This window comes from Macaca mulatta, chromosome 11 (assembly GCF_049350105.2).
Source record: "Macaca mulatta isolate MMU2019108-1 chromosome 11, T2T-MMU8v2.0, whole genome shotgun sequence".
NCBI lineage: Eukaryota > Metazoa > Chordata > Mammalia > Primates > Cercopithecidae > Macaca > Macaca mulatta.
This window is the reverse complement of record NC_133416.1, coordinates 76,592,663-76,607,783: the sequence shown is the minus strand read 5'-3', so window position 1 is coordinate 76,607,783 and position 15,121 is coordinate 76,592,663. Positions and strand designations below refer to the sequence as shown.

Here is a 15,121-nt window from a genome sequence, read left to right as displayed (position 1 = left end):
CTCTAACATAAATAAATTTATAAAACTCAATGAACATGCTATAACATAGACTAACCTAGAAAACATGCTAAGTAAAATAAAGCAGACACAAAAAGACAAATATTTTATGATTCCACTTCTATGAAGTACTTAGAATAGTCACATCTGTAGAGGCAGAAACTCAAATAGTGGTTGCCAGGAGCTAGAGAAAAGAGGAAATAAGGAATTACTGTCTAATGGGTACAAATTTTGGTTCATGATGACGAAAAAGTTCTGGAGATCAGTAGTGGTGACAGATGCACAATGATGTGAATGTACTTAATGCCACCGAACTGTACACTTAAAAATGGTTAAATGGTAAATTCTATGTTATGTGTATTTTACTCTAATGAAAAAAATGGGTATAATAGTTAAAACAAAAAATTTTTAAATTCAATAAACTGGTTGAACACAGTTGAAGAGAGAAGTAGCTAACTTCAAGGAAAGTATCCAGAATACAATACAATACACAAAGATAAAGAAATGGACAATATAAAGACATGTTAAGAGACACAGAAGTAGAGTAAGAAGATCTAACATACTTCAAATACAAGTTCCAGACAGAAAATGTGGAAGACAAAATTTGAGAAAAAGGCCAAAATTTCTCCAAAATTGTTGAAAGACATTAATCTTCAGATTCCAAAACCTAGTTAATACCACGCATGACAAATACAAAGAAATCAACTTCCAAACATAAAAATGAAAATGCAGATCACCAAGGACAAAGAAGTGGTTCTAAAACTAGCTATAAAGAAACAACAGATTAGGCTGGGCACGGTGGCTCACACCTGTAATCCCAGCACTCTGGGAGGCTGAGGCAGGAGGAGGATGAGGTCAGGAGATGGAAACCACCTGGCCAACATGGTGAAACCCCGTCTCTACTAAAAATACAAAAATTAGCTGGGCATGATGGCACATGCCTGTCATCCCAGCTACTCAGGAGGCCTTGAGACAGGAGAATCGCTTGAACCTGGAAGGCAGAGGCTGCAGGGAGCTGAGATCGTGCCACTGCACTCCAGCCTGGCAACAGAGCAAGACTCAGTCTCAAAACAAAGAAAAAAAGAAACAACAGATTAACTATAAAGGACTGTCAATTACACTGCATATTTTTCAACAGCAATAAAAGCCAGAAGAGAATGAAATAAAATCTATAATGAGCAAAGAAAAAAACAACTGCTAATCTAGAATCTATATCCAGGAAAACCAGTTTCAGGAATGAGACTAAGAAAAAGCCATTTTCCAACAAATAAAAAGTTTTCCAACACACCCTCCCTAGGGAAAATTCTAAAAGATGTACTTCACACAAAGAAAAATGGTCCTAGATCAGAGGTCTCAGATGCAAATGAGAATAAGCAGACATCTGTAAATACAGTGTATAGGCAAATCAAAGTTAACAGTGTTTAAAACAAAAATATCTCATTTGTTGAAGGTCAGGGAGAACTAAAATAAAGCTACATAGAGTTTAACTTCTAAACTTCAACACAGGGACATGTTAAAAAAAAAAAAAGACATTCATATAAAATTAAAAAGAAAAACAAGGTAACGATTAATATAAAATTCAGATGGTGGTTACTTAAAGAGTATGTCAGAGATCACAAGTAGTGAGAAACATGAAGGGCCATCAAAGGTGCTGGCAGTGTTCTGTTTTTTAAAGTGGTTGGTCATACATGGTAGTTCATTATATAATTCTTTACATACACACACACACACACACACAATGATGTATGTCTTTGTAAGAATAAAAGTAAATTCTGAAAATCAATACAGAAGAAAAAAATTCAAAAATCTATTGCTCCTCCCCAAAAATCTAGAATACTTCACAAACACTGGTCTTCAAAATTCAAACAATAAAAAGATGAATTATTTCATTCAACAAATACTTACTGAGTGCCTAATCTGCCTACATGTGAGGTGAGAGGTGGCATGAAGATGTCTGATCTCTCTTCTCTCTTGTCTTCCTAACCTTACAGAGCTGCACTAATACAGTAGTCACTAGCCACATGTGGCTATTCACATTTAAATTAATTAAAATTAAATTCAATTAAAAATTCAGTTCTCCTGTAACACTAGATATATTTTAAGTGCTCAGAAGCTATATATGGGCCACCATATTGAACAGCATAGACATAGAACATTTCCATCATTTCAGAAAGCTCTATTAGACTGTACTACCATATTTTATTATGACAGAAATACATTGATAATTTTAAAATCTTACACAGAAAAAAAAATTTTAATGGATTAAATCCCCCTTAAAAGTCATTTTATTTCTATGAAACTACAGCTGCTTAGTAGTATTTAAAACAGCTTGCTATTTGTAAAAAATACATAGAAAGTATCAGAAATTGCTTACCATCTCCTACGTTCCAACAAAAACCATCAGACACAGGGTTTAAAAATAAATGAATAAATGGCTACTATTAAATAGTTAATCACAGTACTACTAACCAGTGATACAAGCCATGTCATAGGGATATAAAAAGCCACAGGATGAACACTGCACTCTCTCTTAGAAGCATCAATTTTAGTTGAGAGTATTTTAAAATACTGTCTACACACATGTAAGATAGCAAAATGCAACATTTATATAAATTTTAAAATATAAAACCCTACAGGCCTCAAAAACTTCAATTTACAGCAGGCACACTTTGGGCTGCATTCCTAGACCTCTGAGGGTACTATTCATCCACATTTCTGCCATTGGAAGTACTTTAAGAGAAAAATTTAAACACTGTTAAAATAAATGAATTAAACATTTTTTATTTACCAGAAACAATGATACACAACATAACTCTATAAACCCATATCATTTTAATATCTAAAGCAGCAAACTCAGTTTTCTTTAAAATTAACAGAGGGTCCAAGCTATTTCAACTTAATCCGAACATTTTGCTTTAGGCATTCTAATAGAATTTAAATATTTCTATAGCATTCCCAACTTTTAAAATTACCCAACCAAAAACACTCAAAAGAAACAAATGTTAAGCCTTAATTTAACAGTCGCCTAGGCTAGGTTTGCATCTTAAGTTCCCCACCCCCATACCCCACCCACCTGCCCACCCAAGTGAACCAGGGAGTCAATAAGCTTCTCATCTAGAAAACTGATGCAATTTCAATAAGCACTTACGTTAATAATTGGTTTGTGTCCCCAGGAAGACTTCTGTGGCTCCACTTACATAACCCATTATGCACAGTGCTGCACTATTCTTTCTCTAGAAAGCATTTTGAATACTGATATTTGTACAAGGTTTACTTGCTATATTAATAAAAAGGCTTTTCTTGCTCTATCTTTCCTGCAGAAGAAGTGAAATGGAAAGCCAATTTCTGCAGCTTCACTATGTCAAAGGCGAGTTATTTATCTTGTTGGCTAATCAACAGAGTAATAACTTAAAGCAGCACCCCCAGGCAGCGCCCACAGTTCATCAGTTTTCTCCTGAGGCTCTGGTTGAGAAACACAGTCTCAAACAAGTAATTTGGAGCCACTTGTGTGAACTCAACTGAAAACAGTCTGAACTGCTCCTTGAAATGTGTTGTAAGTATTGACTGTGAATCTTGACAAAATTAAATTCAATGGTGGCGAGAATCACAATACAGCCTCTGTAGGCTAACACAAGGGCAGAATGTACCCCAAACCTTCTTTAATATGCATAAATATGTGGATGAAAAGTCTCCTCCAATCCCTCAGATTCTGTTTAAGCCAAGATTTTAGGATTTCACAGAACCATAATCTTTAAAAAGGGGCACAAGGAAGGAGAGGGTGACCAGCATAGGATTGCCAACTTTTATTCTGCCAACGACATTTAAAAAACCAATTACCAATCACCACTACTTCATAAAAGAACTAAGTGTCCATCAAAAATGGTAAAAGACAATTTTAGAAAAAAAAAATATCAATAGATTTAGCTTTAAAGAAAGCTAACTACATTCTCCTTTCACTCAAAGGAAAACTCCGTCATGAACTGACACTACTTCACAGTCCAGCATTTTGGGAGCCACAAGCTTAAGTGGCTAGCTCCCACTTAGAAAAGGAAAGTGATGATACATAATGCCCAAACCAAATATTAACCTATTCAATAATGAGGAAATGTAAGCTTGGAGAAGTTTAGGGACTCTCCCAAGGTCGAACACCAAGGATTTTGACACGGGTCTATCTAATTCTAGAGTCAGAGGTCCCCGCCATTATTCTAAGTTTCCTCTAATATTCTTCCAATGATACCAATGGTATAATGATCCACCCTCATCTAGTCACCTTTGTGACCAATGACAACCAAGGAATTTCCAAGACAGCTGGAGGGAGTGAGGGGTGTACTCCCTGGCCATCATTTAGGCCGAAGCTAAATGGAACTCCTGACCTTTGCCTCATTAATACCAGGCTTACTGAAACTAAGCCAAACAGCCCAGACAAAGCACACACAAAACCCCCTGCCTCCAACAACACTGAGACAGGACTCTTTCGACATTCCCAAGTGCCTGTGATACAGTGGAAAACATATTCCTGAAAAACAAAAGGAATGTATTAATTCTCAAGAAGGAAATAAACACTTCCATGGTAACTCAGTCTAAAAATAATAAACTTGCCCTCAAAAAGTTACAACTCTAAGCCTCATTCCGCAAACTATTACAATCTTTCACACATTAATACTCAAGTTCCCCCTGTTTAAATACCTAAACAGAAAACCACATGAAATTCTATAAATTTACACTTCTCAAACAGTTTCCAAAATAAAATATGTAACTTTCATATGTGTTATTATATAATGGATAAAAGTATCTTATTCTATCCCTCCAATATAATCCAAACATTATAATCCAAAACTACTCAACTAAAATAGAGTTCGAAGAAAAATATGTAATTAAATGCCATTTTCTATAAAAAACAATATTAACAACCTTAATGAGATATAAATATTATCTTTGAATATTCAGAGGTTCTTGATATTGAAACTAAAATCAATGGCATACACATAAATAAGTGAAATACTGTATCAGAGATTTGCTTCCAACTCCTCACATACCACTTGCCAAACAAATGTCCAAAAGAAACAACCTAATATAGCTTTTAAGTAACCAAATCTGACACTCTGGATGAAATGAGTCTGAAGTAGTTTGTCTTCCCTGAAATAGGGTAATGATAGCATAGTATTCTTGCTACCAAGGGCAAGAAAACTGTATTTCTCAATTGGACTTTTAATGATCAGATTCTTTCTACTCCACATGAACCTAAAGTGTGAAGAAGCAGTACACAGACTACCAAATTCTTTACCCACTGCATAAAATAAATCATTTAGCGTATTTCCTTCTGTTTAAAACACATGCCATTTAAAACAGAAGTGGTTTTTTTTTCTGTCCACTCTACATTCTCCCTTGGCACTTCCATCTTCTTACACAGATTCAACTAATACACCTATTAGTATTATTCACTAAACCCATGTTTAATATATGCCTTAGTGCTGACCTCTCTCCTGAACCACAAATCCACATTTCTAAAAGCCTCTGGACATTTCCAGCATTTGGCAAGTATATAAAAAGTCAACAAATCCAAAACTGATCTCATTATGTACCTCCTTGCCCATATTTCTAGTAAGAGTACCACCATCAACATTGCTGACACTTAAAAAGTGCAATCTTCGGCCACGCACGGTGGCTCACACCTGTAATCCCAGCACTTTGGGAGGCTGAGGTGGGCGGATCACAAGGTCAAGAGATCGAGACCATCCTGGCCAACATGGTGAAACCCCATCTCTACTAAAAATACAAAAAATTAGCTGGGCGTGGTAGCAAGCACCTGTAGTCCTAGCTATTCGGGAAGCTGAGGCAGGAGAATCACTTGAACCCAGGAGGCGGAGGTTGCAGTGAGCCGAGATCACACCACTGCACTCCAGCCTGGCAATAGAGCGAGACTCTGTCTCAAAAACGAAAGTGTAATCTTCACCTTCCATCTCCTCCAAACCTGCTCCCAAAATCCCCTCCTCCCCGCCACCCACCTACTACATTGAAGTCCGGCAGAGCCTGTGCTCTAATTCTGTTACCACTGCCCTTGCCCAGTATTAATACTATATTGAGAGTCAGTTTTCCACATCAAATCATTCTGCACACTACTCTATTAGACCTTAGTAACTCCTCATTACCTCCCAAATGTCCAACTTTTTTCCCCAAATGTCAAACTTCTAAAAGCAGCACTTAAACATGTTCCACAATCCCACCCCAACTTAAAATTCAAACCTCATCTCTAATTCCCCAAATGAACAGTATATTCCAGGTAATCTGGTCCACTAACTTTTCTCCAAGTACACAACGAACTTTCCCACCTCCACACTTCTGCTCACATCATTCTCTTTATTTGAAAGGCCTTCTTCACCCACCTACTCCCAATCCATAAATCTTTGTCTTAGAAAAATCTTATTCTCTGTAACATTAAACTCAGGTTACCAGTTTATTGGGAAGCAACATGATGCAGGAGAAACACACAGGTTTTGGCACCAGACAGATTTGGATTCAAATTGGGGCTGTTACTGCTAGCCACATAGCCCAGGCAAGTAACTTAACATATTTCAGCCTCACTGTCCTCATCATTAAGCTACTTACATATTGCTGTGAAGCTAAGAAAATGTTGTAAACAGCAACTAGCATTGAGTCTGTTCAGTAAATGCTGAATAAATAGTAGCTTCTGAGCTATCTCCACAAATTTCCATTACTCAAGCTAAAAATGAACCCTTTCTTCTTTTGTGTAATTTACTCCAAACTTTACCTTAAACCACCCACGTAAGTATTTACAAATGTTTACGTTGTAAATGTTTACACAAATCTCATATCTCCTTCTAGATTTCAAATTTCTAAAAACCAAAAATTTAATCTTTATATCCTAAAATGCCTAGTATAGCACTTTTCATTAAGCACTCAACACCCATCGCCAAAGTTAAGTCCCAATTTAAAAAAAATTTTTAGTATGCCTAAAGAATACAACTCAACTCTTCATGATTTCAGAAATTATTACCAAAACATGAAACTCACCTGTTATGCCTGTACCTTTATTTGCTCCTTTATTGCCTAACTAGCTTGATGCACAGCAAATGCTCAGTATCTGTTGAATTGACTTGTATAATATAAAAATACAATCAGTATCTGATTTTCCCCACCTTTCTCTGCTCTTAAATCTCTTGAAATATTTCCCTTCAAAACACACTGTCGTACCTGCAAATCTGTAACTACACCTAACTTAACTATTTTTCCAGATTCTCTCAATTCCAATATTATGCTCTAAATAATTAAGTACTTCACATGTTGAATCTACAGTTTCTATCTAAATTTAAAAGTTGTGCAAATAGGCTGGGCATGGTGGCTCACAATTGTAACCCCAGCACTTTGGAAGGCCGAGATGGGAGGGTCACTTGAGCCCAGGAGTTCAAGACCAGCCTGGCAACATAGTGAAACCTCGGCTCTACTGAAAAAAAAAAAAAATTAGCCAGGTGTGGTGGTTGGTGCCCCTAGCCACTCAGGAGTCTGAGACAGAAGGATTGCTTGAGTCCAGGAGTTGGAGGCTGCAGTGAGCTATGATGGTGCCATTGCGCTGCAGCCTGGGCAGCAGAATGAGGCTGTCTCGAAAAAGAAAAAAGAAAAGGAAGGTAAAGAAAAGAAAAGGAAAAAGAAAAGGAAAAAGAAAAGTTGTGCAGCTAATCTCTCCACAATTTTTTCCAAGGACTTTAAAAATCATCTACCCTTTGCCTCTTCAAAATCAACAACCTTGAAATAAATTTTCCTTTGCATAGGAAAGCTCACTGAACTTGTCACTTCAGTCTATTTTTCCTGATTCATGACACCACCTCCCCTTTCAGGGGTGGGAGGAAAGAGAATGACATAAGTACCCAAAAAATTACAGTATAAATCCTAATCTACACACAAGATAAGAGGTGCAGATAGTGTCACTGGTTTCAAGAAGGTGATTTGTGTATACTTTACGCTGCAAAAACAGTGGCCATCTGCTAATAGCAATAATCTGCAGTAACTGCATTCCCTTATAAAAAGTTCTTAAATCACCATTTATTGTGGAAAACCCGTTATTTCCTACAAACCTTTCAGCAGTAAAGTTTATTACCTAAATTCTGTTCACTAAACCTACCTACATCACTTTCTCCCCTAGGAAATCCTCAGTTTATCCGAAGTAAACACTTCACGGAATAAGTTTAAACAAACAAAACATCTCTGCCCACCTGTGTGAAATTCTGCATTGCAGCAACAACTTTAACAGTGTAAGGAATCTCTCAAGAAAATCCAAGAACAATTTTTCTTTAAGAAATATGACAGTTCCAAATATGAAGGTAAACAAACTTTGGGAGAAAGGATATAATAATTGTCCAACTCTTTGCAATCAATTCGTATAGCCTCTGAATGAACTCATCATACAACTGTGACATCAGATAGCCAAAAGAATTAACAGTGCAGAGAAGAGAACAGCATCTTTATTTTTTTTAATATGTCTGCAAAAAAAGGCGGGGGGGGGTGTCTAAACTACGGATTTTCCTTAAGCAAGTTTTTTTTTTTTTTTTAAAGTTTACTTCAATAACAGCTTCAGTGAGCTTTCAAGTGAGTAAAGATGATACAGAGCATGCTGGTGCCACAGCGACCTACGTATCCAGAACCGCTTCCAAGCCCAGTCCAAATCGATCCCGGACAACCCAGAAGCAAATCTGTACGAAAAGCCCTGCAAAAGATCCCTGGCATTTAGAGGCAGCGCCCCACCCTGGAGTGAAAAGACGACACCCCGGGGACCCGGGTTAATTACTGAGCCCGGGACAGACCCAGAGGAGACGAAACGTCGGGAACTGGAGCCCAAGATTGAGTCTCAGGTCCAGCTACTACCCCAGGCCAGACACAGAATACCAAACTGGGGAGCGGCGAGGTTTGGGGGAGCACACATGAGGGGGTCGGACGGACGGAGGCCCAGCCCATCCCCACTCCCGAGTCCCAACAGCAACAACAGCTCTGGGAACCCCCTTACTGGCTCCGCCCCGCCCACCCCATGGACCCACAGCCCTCTTCTTCCCGTCCCGCTGGCTCGGAGAACTCCGCGGCGGTCGACAATCCCCTTCCCCGGACGCCGGCAGCCGAGCCCTCAGCCCGGATCCCGAAGCGGGCAGCAGGGGCACGAAAACGCCAGCCCTGACGCGGGCCTGCGGCCGTCCCAGTCCGTTTCCCTAGCCACTCACCGTCGGCCCAGGTGCTGAGAGGGAGCAGAGCGCGGGTCGGCGGGCGCGAACCCCCAGACTCCGACCGGGCTGGAGCCCCTACTTGGAGCAGATCGAGTCTCAGCCGCTGTGCCTACAAGGCCTCTCTCCGGCCTGAATCCTGGAAAAGCACTTCCGGGGGAGCGGGGGAGGGAAGGGTTTTGGCACCGGAACTGCTCTCAGCCCGGAGCTGCCAGGGCCTCCAGGCGGGGCGGGGACTCTCTCGCCCGGCGCCCAGAAATCAGCCTTTGGGCTCCTAGCTAACCCTTTCCGCCCCGTGCCTCCTCGGTTCCCCGGCTGCTGCTGCACCCTTTGCTTTAACTGCTGTTCGAGTTGTTTTACTCCGGCCACCTAATTTTACAAATAAGGAAACCGAGGCTCTGAGAATTTACGTGCAAGAATCCAGCGCATACACCCGGCCTCCCGACTCCCTTCAGTGTATTCTACGCTCCAATCTGCCTCCTTTAAAAAATAATGATAATAGTTAACACTTATTGAACGCTTACTACGTGGTAGGCACTATTAAGTCCCTTCGGGTGCATTAACTTATTTAATCATCCCCAAACTCCTTGGGGTTGGTGCTGTTATCTACATCTTGCAGGGGAGAAAAACGGTCAAAGATACCAAACCCAACATCACAAACGTTGGCTGCTTGATTTTAATTCATGTGTGTATAAATCTCACCTACCTATAACAAGATTTTTAAATTATTTAAGACAGGACTCAAACTATATTCCTATATTCTGTCATCACTGGCGAGTTCAACAGAGGCTAGAGCTAGGGTGGAGGGGTTGGAGTGGGGACCTGGAGTCTTTTCGCTTGTCTCCTTTTATTTGCTTTTATTTTTTCACCCTGGCAAGTTACAAAATCATCTCTGTATTGTAGGAATCCAAAATGATAATGCATGATAAACATTTCAGTGTCTGGCACTGGATAAAAGTCAACGATTCTTATACCTCATTAGCAATAGGCAATAGAAAAGATTAGTTAAGGAAATAAGAAAGAGTAGAGGTTTTTACAACGGGAAAAATGCAGGTGCTTGGGAAACGCCGTGCAGTGATAGCATGAGGTCCCACAGAGTTACATATCAGACAGGGAAAGGGGACGGAAAGGAGGAGGGGAGGATTCCTCAGCCACAAAATGAGAAAGGCACCAGATAACTGAGGCAGATTCTGTATCTGGGATGCAGGGAAAGAAAAAAAAAAGCCTCTTAACATGCATACTATCTGCAAAACAAATGTACTAACATCTCTTGATACAGCGGGGGGGACGAGATTTTTAAATTTTTCTACTATGAAAAAATTTTTCTACTATGAAAGGCAGGGGAAATGAAAAAATGTGAAAACCCATTACTACAAATTTAAGATGCAAACAATGCCATTGCTCTTGGCTTTATTTACAGGGCTGTCTTATTTATTTTATTTTAGTGATCGCAGAAGTGTTTGCAAATATTTCTGTAACACTCAAATTCAAGCAACCTTTTGTGCCTCAGGGTGTGAAGAAGTAAAAAACAGCGTAGGTTGGCAGGACTCACCGACATCTCTTTTTACTCAAGGCCTAAAGGGATAGTGAGAGGAATCCTGAATCACAGACATTACCAGGCTCTGTGTGGCATGCAGAGGTGCTAGAGGTTAGTCATTTAATCTGGTCATCTAACTGGTAAATGGAGCTGCCTGGATTTGAATTTGCAGACCATATTCTCAGATGCCTTTCACCATTATCCCAGTGGTTCTCAAATTTGAGAGTGCATCGGAACCACCTGAAGGGCTTGTTAAAACAGATTGCTGGGCCCCACCCCTAGAAGTCCCTGGACTAAGCCTCTCAACATCATCTGTGAACTTGTTACAGATGCACATTACTGGGCCTGCCCCAGATCTTATGAATCAGAAGCTCTGGGGTGGGACCCAGCAATCTGTGTTTTAACAGGCCTTCCAGGGGATTCTGGTATACTGACAAGTTTAAGAACCACTGCATAAGATATTAAGAACTAATATCTTGTCTTCCACATATTCCTCTTTTTTTCTAATTTTTTCCAACAGGGATAACTCTTACTGGAGCAAAATTTCTTCCCGTTGAATTAAATGACCTACTGAAGCATTTTTATTCATGTTTTGCTCTCAGTGAAAGATGAGGCTAGAAAAAAAATTACTATAATGGAGGATTCATTTTGATTACTTTAAATTTGTGCTGAAATTTAACCAGATAATACTGGTTTGGGGGTAGAACTAATCTTATTTGAGAATTACTCTATGCCAAGGCTTTACACGCGTTTTCTAAATTAATCTTCACTACATTGCTATGAGGTTTTATGGTCTTAATTTTAGAGATGAGGATAACTGAGACTTAGGTGAAGTAATTGACTTAAGGCCACATTCTTGTTAAGGGGCAGAATCAGGATTGTGCAAAGATCCCTCTAATTCCAAAACTCATGTTCTTTCCACTTCATGGCTGGAGCCTGGAGAACCAAATTCCAGTGTGGGCTCCACTGCCCTAGCTATGCAACACTGAGTAAGAGATTTAATCTCTATTTCGATTTCTTCATCTATAAATAATGTTATCATAAATCTGCCCCACCCACACTGGAATGTCAGAACAAATGAGGAAATGAAAGTGTAAGCACTTCTCGCTTTTTAAAGAAAAACAGTAAAAAGGCAAGTTATTAAGGCATTGTATGTATAGGCAAGTGTTGCTGTGTGATCCTGGACAGTGAAGTCTTTCCCAATTATCTCCTGATTCATAAAGAAGAGTGCCAAAGAAAAAGTTGTTTGACTTCATATACCAGTGTCTCCTGGAGGTAAAAGAAGATGACAGAGGATTGTATGCATCTCTTGTAAAAATCACCAGGCTCTTTTGGCTCCAGGTTGTTGCCAAATTGCTAGCCCATCCTCATCTTTTTTTTTTTTTTTTTTTTTTTGAGACGGAGTCTCGCTCTGTCGCCCAGGCTGGAGTGCAGTGGCCAGATCTCAGCTCACTGCAAGCTCCGCCTCCTGGGTTTACGCCATTCTCCTGCCTCAGCCTCCCGAGTAGCTGGGACTACAGGTGCCCGCCACCTCACCCCCGGCTAGTTTTTTGTATTTTTTAGTAGAGACGGGGTTTTACCGTGTTAGCCAGGATGGTCTCCATCTCCTGACCTCGTGATCTGCCCGTCTCGGCCTCCCAAAGTGCTGAGATTACAGGCTTGACATCCGCATCTTAGAGATGTCTTTTCTCCTAACCCTTTTCTTCTGTCCATTCCAGGCATCCCTCTACCCACCTGCCTCTACCCACTAGGAAAGACTTAAAATTCCTGTTACTTTATTATGTAGAAGGATTTAACTCTCAATCCTCATCTCAGGCCAGACTCCAGGCCACCTTTACTGACGCAAATACCATGTTGTGCAATTCCAGGGGGTACTATTCACAAAGAATACAACATGAATGATGCTCAAGAGCTGACAAACACCAATGATGCCCCCTGGAACTGTGCAAGGCTGTGGCCCTGACTATGCATAGCTCCTACCCCCAAAATCCATTAAGGTGTTTTGTTAAACAAAAGAGCCATCTACTTGGGTGTCCACCCTTTGCCAAGCTTTGAAATAATGGGGTTCTTTGTTTTTGTTGGTTTAATGCAGACCTGATCCTAACCACCCAGCTTATGTTCTAAGTTCCATACTCTACTGTGACACTTTTCACTCTCTTCTGTGACTTTGTTGCCTATCTCCCCACTAGACTTGTGAGTTTCTGAAGACCTTTTTATATTTTGTCTTCCTCATCTTTTATTCATGCCTTAAAAACATTTGCTTTGAATAAAAGCACAGTGTAACTGGTATATATGTATTAGTGTAAATATTTATGACAAAGATTTGACAAATGTATTGTTTGGTCCAGAGAGTTTTGTACCAAGAAATAAATTGAGTCAAAATTTTAAAATTGAGAAATGTCATGTAAAAAAAAATGCCAATTTCTGGCATCCCTTGAAAATTTAAACACTCTGGCAGACATCTGACATGCATCCACAAGGCATCAGTGACTTTAGCTCAGAGGTAGCATCTCTCTTCAAATAGTGCAATGAGTTGGCCTTACCCACGTATGATATCTTTATGATAGACCACTGATATATGGGATCATATGGATGTTTTAAAGAAACAAGTATGGAATTTTGCCTTATAGATTTTACATGTGCTCATAACTATTCAATGTATTTTGAGGTAATTTTATTTTATTTTTGTTTTTTGTTTTTTGAGATGGAGTCTCACTCTGTTGCCCAGGCTGGAGTGCAGTGGTGCAATCTCGGCTCACTGGAAGCTCCATCTCCCAAGTTCACCCCATTCTCCTGCCTCAGCCTCCTGAGTAGCTGGGACTACAGGCGCCTGCCACCACGCCCGACTAATTTTTTGTATTTTTAGTAGAGACGGAGTTTCACCATGTTAGCCAGGATGGTCTCGATCTCCTGACCTTGTGATCCACCCGCCTCAGCCTCCCAAAGTGCTGGGATTACAGGCGTGAGCCACCACGCCCGGCCTTGAGGTAATTTTAAATTGTTTTACTGGGATAGCAATTGTGGGGTACCATATTGTATCTTTTTTTTTTTTTTTTTTTGAGACAGAGTCTCATTCTGTTGCCTAACCTGGAGTGCAGCAACATGATCTCAGCTCACTACAACCTCTGCCTCCCAGGTTCAAGTGATTCTCCTGCCTCAGTCTCCCGAGTAGCTGGGATTACAGGTGCCCACCACCACGCCCGGCTAATTTTTGTATTTTTAGTAGAGACCAGGTTTCACCATGTTGGACCAGGCTGGTCTCTAACTCCTGACTTCAGGTGATATGCCCGCCTCAGCCTCCCAAAGTGCTGGGATTACAGGTGTGAGCCACCATGCCTGGCCACGTTGTACCATTTCTAAACAGGCAAGGCAAGTGCAGACATCAAATTATAAATATCATTTCCACCATGTTTTAATGGAGTTGTAGCTAATGTTATTTGTCAACAGCCTTGGAAAGACAAAAGACGAAAAATAGCAATTATTTAAATAGATTTGATGACAAACAGCCCTATAGGGTATAATTCTTTTTTTTTTTTTTTTTTAATTTATTTTTTCCTGGATGGAGACGCAAGCAAAGCTAGTTCAGGTAGCTAGCAAATGATGAGGTCAGGATTAGAAACCAGGCAGTCTGTCCCCAGAGACACACTTATAACCACTAAACTAATATTTATTGATCCTTTTGCACGTGTCATGGCCATGACTGCCTCCCAACTGAAAGAGACAACCAGATTTATAGAAGAATGCATAAATCTCTTCCAGGCCTTTTATAGGTCACTATAATAAACCCACATAGATCCTTTTCCCCCTCCCTCCCCAAGTCATATTGACATGTTTATAATCTTCATTTTTGAAATGGACAAACTGCCAGATGTCTAAAACTTCTTTTAATTCCCATATAGTTCTTGCAAGAAGTTTGTTTCTATTGAAAGTTATCATAACGAATCCTATGCACGTGGTTTCACAAACAATGGAAGAAATTTGAAGCCATATAATATTGACATTGAAAACCAATATCTCTAGTCAAATTGTGCTTGCGTGGAGAAATGGGAGATGTCAAGGTTGAATTTGAGCGAAAATGTCACATTGACACAAATGCAGAGAAAGCTAAAAAATAGAGAACTTAAAAGGGAATGATCATCAACCTTTGGTATATTTTTAATTTTTAACTAAATATCACGAAAAAGTATTGGAACTGACACTTTCCTTTAAAAGGCTCAAATTAATTAAATTTCTGTTGTCCACATTGAATTATGTAGTATCAGGAATTTAAGACATTGCCATCCACTCTTACTCCTTTTTTTATCAAAACACTGGCCATCTTACCTTTCCTCAGCTTCTCTTTCTGCAAAAAATGCATGATAAA

At 39.7% G+C, this 15,121-nt stretch overlaps 1 protein-coding gene across 6 annotated transcripts in view; it reads right to left on the bottom strand.

The window, feature by feature from the left end:
* The window catches only part of FRS2 (fibroblast growth factor receptor substrate 2), a 110,093-nt gene extending 100,730 nt beyond the window's left edge, over window positions 1-9,363 (bottom strand). For all 6 annotated transcript variants that reach the window (XM_015152239.3, XM_077954709.1, XM_077954707.1 and 3 more), the window contains exon 1: window positions 9,222-9,363. The gene's annotated coding sequence lies outside the window, so the exon portion shown is untranslated. The remainder of the gene's footprint in view (window positions 1-9,221) is intronic.
* Between the last annotated feature and the right edge of the window lie 5,758 nt (window positions 9,364-15,121).